The following is a 7,500-nucleotide window of genomic DNA, read 5'->3' as shown; positions in this document are numbered from 1 at the left end:
CATCGAGCGTCTTTCATTAAAGGTTGTGTTCTGAAGCAGTCTTTTCTTCAACAGCGCTGTTCTCCGGGGAGAAGGTCTGCCGGCATCTCTAGAAATCTCCCCCCGCCCCTGACCGCCTCCCCCCCCCGCCCCCGTTGCCGGTTTGCGCGGCGCCCCCCCTCCCGACGTTGCCTCTTGCCGCTACCCCCGCCCCCCCCCCCGCTGCCGGTTTGCGCGGAGCCCCCCCTCCCGACGTTGCCTCTTGCCGCTACCCCCCGCCCCCCCCCCGCTGCCGGTTTGCGCGGAGCTCCCCCTTCCCGCCGTTGCCTCTTGCCGCTACCCCCGCCCCCCCCCCGCTGCCGGTTTGCGCGGAGCCCCCCCTTCCCGCCGTTGCCTCTTGCCGCTACCCCCGCCCCCCCCCCGCTGCCGGTTTGCGCGGAGCCCCCCCTTCCCGCCGTTGCCTCTTGCCGCTACCCCCCGCCCCCCCCCCGCTGCCGGTTTGCGCGGAGCCCCCCCTTCCCGCCGTTGCCTCTTGCCGCTACCCCCGCCCCCCCCCGCTGCCGGTTTGCGCGGAGGCCCCCCTTCCCGCCGTTGCCTCTTGCCGTTACCCCCGCCCCCCCCCCGCTGCCGGTTTGCGCGGAGCGCCCCCGCCTGCCGTTGCCTCTCGCCGCGGCCACCACCGCCCCCTCCACACCCCCGGGCCCCCGTTACCGGTTTGCGCGGAGCCCCCCCTCCCGACGTTGCCTCTTGCCGCTGCTGCCACCCCCAGCTCCCCACACCCCCCGGCTCCCGTTAGCGGTTTGCGCGGAGCCCCCCCTTCCCGCCGTTGCCTCTTGCCGCTACCCCCCGCCCCCCCCCCCCCGCTGCCGGTTTGCGCGGAGCCCCCCCGCCTGCCGTTGCCTCTTGCCGCGGCCGCCACCGCCCCCCCCACACCCCCCGGCCCCCGTCACCGGTTTGCGCGGAGCCCCCCCTCCCGACGTTGCCTCTTGCCGCTGCTGCCACCCCCAGCTCCCCACACCCCCCGGCTCCCGTTAGCGGTTTGCGCGGAGCCCCCCCTTCCCCCCTTCGCGGGCTGCCGCTTCCCTCCCGGGCTGCCCGGCTGCTCTCTAACCCCTGCGACCGAGGCGGCGCTGTTAGGGCGGCCGTGCCGGTGCCCCTTGCCGCAGCTAGCCTCTCGCCGCTGCCCCTCCCGTCCGTCGTCCCCCGTCCCCAAAAACTTGCTGCTCTCCACGCTGGAGCCTGCACGGGGGAGGTTGCGCTCCGCTCCTCCGGCCCTAAAGCCGCCCTCGCCCGCCCCCCGGCTTGCCGCTTGGCTCGGCTGCCCGCCCGCCCGCTAATCCCCCCAACGCCCCCACCCCAAAAACACCCCAGCCCTACCGCATGCCGCTCCCCCTCTCCCCGCTCTCGCTGACCGCTGCCACCCCCCCCCCACCCCTCCCCCCCGAAACAAACCCCCCAGCCCTACCGCATGCCGCTCCCCCTCTCTCCCTAGCCTGCCCCCCCCGCCGTCGCTTGCTGCCGCCGCCGCCGCCGCCGCCGCCGCCGCCGGGACCCGCCTCGGTCTGGTGGCGCGCGCTCGGAGATCCCCGGCTACCCGTCCGTCCGTCCCTCCCTCCCGCCCCGCCCCGGGGGAGGGCCCGGGGCAGCGCGGGCAGGCGGGGAGCAAAAAAAGGCGCGGGCGCCAAAAAACGTCGGGGTCCCGGGGTGGCGGAGGGGGGCGGCGGCGGGGGCGGCGGCGGGTACACGGCGCCGGGTCCAGGGCGCCGGGTCCAGCCCGTCCCGGGGCGGGGACAGGTGGTGTCGTCCGTCCCCGCCCCCGTAACCTGCTCTGAAGCATCCGCTTCCCGCCGCGGTTCGCCCTCCACCCCCCCGCCGCACACGCAGCTGCCGCTTCCCGCCGCCTCTGCCCCCCGCCCCGGGATCAACCACCCGCCGGGTCCAGCCGGTCCCGGTCCCGGGAACCTGCTCCCGGGGCCAGCCGGAGCCACGCCCCCTCCTCTGACGCTTCCAGCTGCCGCCTCCCCTCCCACCCCCCAAACTCACACTGGCCCTCGCCGGCCCGCCCACCCGCCTACCTGCTTGCCCGCCGCCGCTGGGTGGCGTGCCGGACACTCTCGCACACAGGTACACAGACAGGGACACAGGGACACAGGCACTCAGGCACACAGGGACACAGGGACACAGGGACACAAGGACACAGGGACACAGGCACTCAGGCACTCAGGCACTCAGGGACACAGGGACACAGGGACACAGGCACTCAGGCACTCAGGGACACAGGGACACAGGGACACAGGGACACAGGCACACAGGGACACAGGTGGCGGGCCGGAGGCCTCTCTCCACTGTGTGGCAGGGGTCCAAGAGCCACCCCAGCCCAACCCAGAGGGTCTTTTGCACCTCTCAGGAGGCCACCCAGAGACCCCAGGCCGCAGCAGAAGCCTCCCCCGCATGCTCTGCAGGCTTCCGACCCACCCCAGGCCGCAGCAGAAGCCTCTCCCGCACGCTCTGCAGGCTTCTCAGCCACCCCAGGCCGCACCAGAAGCCTCCCCCGCACGCTCTGCAGGCTTCTCAGCCACCCCAGGCCGCAGCAGAAGCCTCTCCCGCACGCTCTTCAGGCTTCTCAGCCACCCCAGGCCGCACCAGAAGCCTCTCCCGCACGCTCTGCAGGCTTCTCAGCCACCCCAGGCCGCACCAGAAGCCTCCCCCGCACGCTCTGCAGGCTTCTCAGCCACCCCAGGCCGCAGCAGAAGCCTCTCCCGCACGCTCTGCAGGCTTCTCAGCCACCCCAGGCCGCACCAGAAGCCTCTCCCGCACGCTCTGCAGGCTTCTCAGCCACCCCAGGCCGCACCAGAAGCCTCCCCCGCACGCTCTGCAGGCTTCTCAGCCACCCCAGGCCGCACCAGAAGCCTCTCCCGCACGCTCTGCAGGCTTCTCAGCCACCCCAGGCCGCACCAGAAGCCTCCCCCGCACGCTCTGCAGGCTTCTCAGCCACCCCAGGCCGCACCAGAAGCCTCCCCCGCACGCTCTGCAGGCTTCCCACCCACCCCAGGCCGCAGCAGAAGCCTCTCCCGCACGCCCTGCAGGCTTCTCAGCCACCCCAGGCCGCAGCAGAAGCCTCTCCCGCACGCCCTGCAGGCTTCTCAGCCACCCCAGGCCGCAGCAGAAGCCTCTCCCGCACGCCCTGCAGGCTTCTCAGCCACCCCAGGCCGCAGCAGAAGCCTCTCCCGCACGCCCTGCAGGCTTCTCAGCCACCCCAGGCCGCAGCAGAAGCCTCTCCCGCACGCCCTGCAGGCTTCTCAGCCACCCCAGGCCGCAGCAGAAGCCTCTCCCGCACGCCCTGCAGGCTTCTCAGCCACCCCAGGCCGCACCAGAAGCCTCTCCCGCACGCTCTGCAGGCTTCCGTCCCACCCCAGGCCGCACCAGAAGCCTCCCCCGCACGCTCTGCAGGCTTCTCAGCCACCCCAGGCCGCACCAGAAGCCTCTCCCGCACGCTCTGTAGGCTTCCGTCCCACCCCAGGCCGCACCAGAAGCCTCTCCCGCACGCCCTGCAGGCTTCTCAGCCACCCCAGGCCCCAACAGAAGCCTCTCCCGCACGCTCTGCAGGCTTCCGTCCCACCCCAGGCCGCACCAGAAGCCTCCCCCGCACGCTCTGCAGGCTTCTCAGCCACCCCAGGCCGCAGCAGAAGCCTCTCCCGCACGCTCTGCAGGCTTCCGTCCCACCCCAGGCCGCACCAGAAGCCTCCCCCGCACGCTCTGCAGGCTTCTCAGCCACCCCAGGCCGCACCAGAAGCCTCCCCCGCACGCTCTGCAGGCTTCTCAGCCACCCCAGGCCGCACCAGAAGCCTCCCCCGCACGCTCTGCAGGCTTCTCAGCCACCCCAGGCCGCACCAGAAGCCTCCCCCGCACGCTCTGCAGGCTTCTCAGCCACCCCAGGCCGCACCAGAAGCCTCTCCCGCACGCTCTGCAGGCTTCTCAGCCACCCCAGGCCGCACCAGAAGCCTCTCCCGCACGCTCTGCAGGCTTCTCAGCCACCCCAGGCCGCACCAGAAGCCTCCCCCGCACGCTCTGCAGGCTTCTCAGCCACCCCAGGCCGCACCAGAAGCCTCTCCCGCACGCTCTTCAGGCTTCTCAGCCACCCCAGGCCGCACCAGAAGCCTCCCCCGCACGCTCTGCAGGCTTCTCAGCCACCCCAGGCCGCAGCAGAAGCCTCTCCCGCACGCTCTTCAGGCTTCTCAGCCACCCCAGGCCGCACCAGAAGCCTCTCCCGCACGCTCTGCAGGCTTCTCAGCCACCCCAGGCCGCACCAGAAGCCTCCCCCGCACGCTCTGCAGGCTTCTCAGCCACCCCAGGCCGCAGCAGAAGCCTCTCCCGCACGCTCTGCAGGCTTCTCAGCCACCCCAGGCCGCACCAGAAGCCTCTCCCGCACGCTCTGCAGGCTTCTCAGCCACCCCAGGCCGCACCAGAAGCCTCCCCCGCACGCTCTGCAGGCTTCTCAGCCACCCCAGGCCGCACCAGAAGCCTCTCCCGCACGCTCTGCAGGCTTCTCAGCCACCCCAGGCCGCACCAGAAGCCTCCCCCGCACGCTCTGCAGGCTTCTCAGCCACCCCAGGCCGCAGCAGAAGCCTCCCCCGCACGCTCTGCAGGCTTCCCACCCACCCCAGGCCGCAGCAGAAGCCTCTCCCGCACGCCCTGCAGGCTTCTCAGCCACCCCAGGCCGCAGCAGAAGCCTCTCCCGCACGCCCTGCAGGCTTCTCAGCCACCCCAGGCCGCAGCAGAAGCCTCTCCCGCACGCCCTGCAGGCTTCTCAGCCACCCCAGGCCGCAGCAGAAGCCTCTCCCCGCACGCCCTGCAGGCTTCTCAGCCACCCCAGGCCGCACCAGAAGCCTCTCCCGCACGCTCTGCAGGCTTCCGTCCCACCCCAGGCCGCACCAGAAGCCTCCCCCGCACGCTCTGCAGGCTTCTCAGCCACCCCAGGCCGCACCAGAAGCCTCTCCCGCACGCTCTGTAGGCTTCCGTCCCACCCCAGGCCGCACCAGAAGCCTCTCCCGCACGCCCTGCAGGCTTCTCAGCCACCCCAGGCCCCAACAGAAGCCTCTCCCGCACGCTCTGCAGGCTTCCGTCCCACCCCAGGCCGCACCAGAAGCCTCCCCCGCACGCTCTGCAGGCTTCTCAGCCACCCCAGGCCGCAGCAGAAGCCTCTCCCGCACGCTCTGCAGGCTTCCGTCCCACCCCAGGCCGCACCAGAAGCCTCCCCCGCACGCTCTGCAGGCTTCTCAGCCACCCCAGGCCGCACCAGAAGCCTCCCCCGCACGCTCTGCAGGCTTCTCAGCCACCCCAGGCCGCACCAGAAGCCTCCCCCGCACGCTCTGCAGGCTTCTCAGCCACCCCAGGCCGCACCAGAAGCCTCTCCCGCACGCTCTGCAGGCTTCTCAGCCACCCCAGGCCGCACCAGAAGCCTCCCCCGCACGCTCTGCAGGCTTCTCAGCCACCCCAGGCCGCAGCAGAAGCCTCCCCCGCACGCTCTGCAGGCTTCTCAGCCACCCCAGGCCCCAACAGAAGCCTCTCCCGCACGCTCTGCAGGCTTCCCACCCACCCCAGGCCGCACCAGAAGCCTCCCCCGCACGCTCTGTAGGCTTCTGACCCACCCCAGGCCGCACCAGAAGCCTCCCCCGCACGCTCTGCAGGCTTCTCCGCCACCACAGGCCGCACCAGAGGATCTTTTGCACCTCTCTGGACGACACCCAGAGACTCCAGGCCGCACCAGAGGCCCCCCCCCCCAACCATTTACAGGCTGCAGTGCCAGCCTAGGCCCCGCTGGCAGCCTCCCTTGTCTGCTTTGGAAGGCCTCCCATCCACTCCAGACCTGCCTGGAGGCCTCCCTCGACTGCTCCCGGGGCCCTCGAAGCCACCCTAGGCCTTTCTGGAGGACCTGCTCGACCGCTCGGGCGGCTTCTGACGCACCCTCGGCCATCCGGCGCCCAGCAGCTCCCAGGGCCAGGCACCGGCCTCCCCCTCCGGCCGCCCCTGGGGCCGGGGGTGGCTCGGACTCGGCGCCCCCAACGTGTCGTCCCGTCCCCCCCCCGCCCCGCACCGCCGAACATTCGCTGCAGCCGAGGGCTTGCCGCTCGACGCCTACCCCACCCGCCCAGCCCCCCGCTGCGGCCCGGCGCTGCCCCGGCCGCTGCGCCCCGCCTCTCATCGCTCCCCCCACCCGGCAACCGGCCGCCGGGCACGGCAAGTCCCAGGGCAGGGAACAGGTGCTGCCGGGACCCCCGTGCTGGCTGCCGGCTTCCCGGGGCTGCCCCGGGCACGGACAGGTCGCCCCCCCCGCCCCGGCGAATGTTCACCGAACCGGCTGCCGGCTGCCTTCGAGCACCCCCCGCCCCCCGCCACTATCGTGCCCCCCGCCCCCCCTCCGCCTCCGCTGCCGCTTCTCCCCGCACCGCCTCCACTGCCTCCCCCCGCCGCCGGCGAACGAGTCGCCGGATCCGTAGGGTGCCGGGAGCCCGAACGGCGAGCGGCTCCGGCTGCTGCCGGGACCGCGGGGATTCGAGCCGCTCCGGCCGCGGCCGGGACCCCGTGCCGGAAGCCGGCATCCCGGGACGGCCCCGGGACGGCCCCGGTCGCCGGCCGGGTGACGTTCAGCGAAGCGGCTGCCGCCAGTCTTTGGGCCTCCCCCGTGCCGGGGCCGCGGGGCTTCGAGCCGGTCCGGCCGCGGCCGGGATCCGGGGCCGGACGATGGCTTCCCGGGACGGCCCCGGTCGCCGGCCGGGTGACGTTCACCGAAGCGGCTGACGGCTGTCTTCGAGCCCCCCCCCCCCCTCCGCCTCCGCGGCCGCTTCTGCCCGCACCCCCTCCACTGCCTCCCCCCGCCGCCCGCGAACGAGTCGCCGGATCCGTAGGGTGCCGGGAGCCCGAACGGCGAGCGGCTCCGGCTGCTGCCGGGACCGCGGGGATTCGAGCCGGTCCGGCCGCGGCCGGGACCCCGTGCCGTAAGCCGGCATCCCCGGACAGCCCCGGGACGGCCCCGGTCGCCGGCCGGGTGACGTTCACCGAAGCGGCTGCCGGCTGTCTTCGAGCCCCCCCCCCCCTCCGCCTCCGCTGCCGCTTCTCCCCGCACCCCCTCCACTGCCTCCCCCCGCCGCCGGCGAACGAGTCGCCGGATCTGTAGGGTGCCGGGAGCCCGAACGGCGAGCGGCTCCGGCTGCTGCCGGGACCGCGGGGATTCGAGCCGCTCCGGCCGCGGCCGGGACCCCGTGCCGGAAGCCGGCATCCCCGGACAGCCCCGGGACGGCCCCGGTCGCCGGCCGGGTGACGTTCACCGAAGCGGCTGCCGGCTGTCTTCGAGCCCCCCCCCCCTCCGCCTCCGCTGCCGCTTCTGCCCGCACCCCCTCCACTGCCTCCCCCCCGCCGCCGGCGAACGAGTCGGCGGATCCGTAGGGTGCCGGGAGCCCGAACGGCGAGCGGCTCCGGCTGCTGCCGGGACCGCGGGGATTCGAGCCGCTCCGGCCGCGGCCG

Source organism: Melanerpes formicivorus, unplaced genomic scaffold, assembly GCF_026170545.1.
Source record: "Melanerpes formicivorus ecotype bairdi unplaced genomic scaffold, bMelFor1.0.p_v2 SCAF_903, whole genome shotgun sequence".
Classification (NCBI taxonomy): Eukaryota; Metazoa; Chordata; class Aves; order Piciformes; family Picidae; genus Melanerpes; species Melanerpes formicivorus.
The sequence above is the reverse complement of the archived record's forward strand: the minus strand, read 5'-3'. Positions refer to the sequence as shown.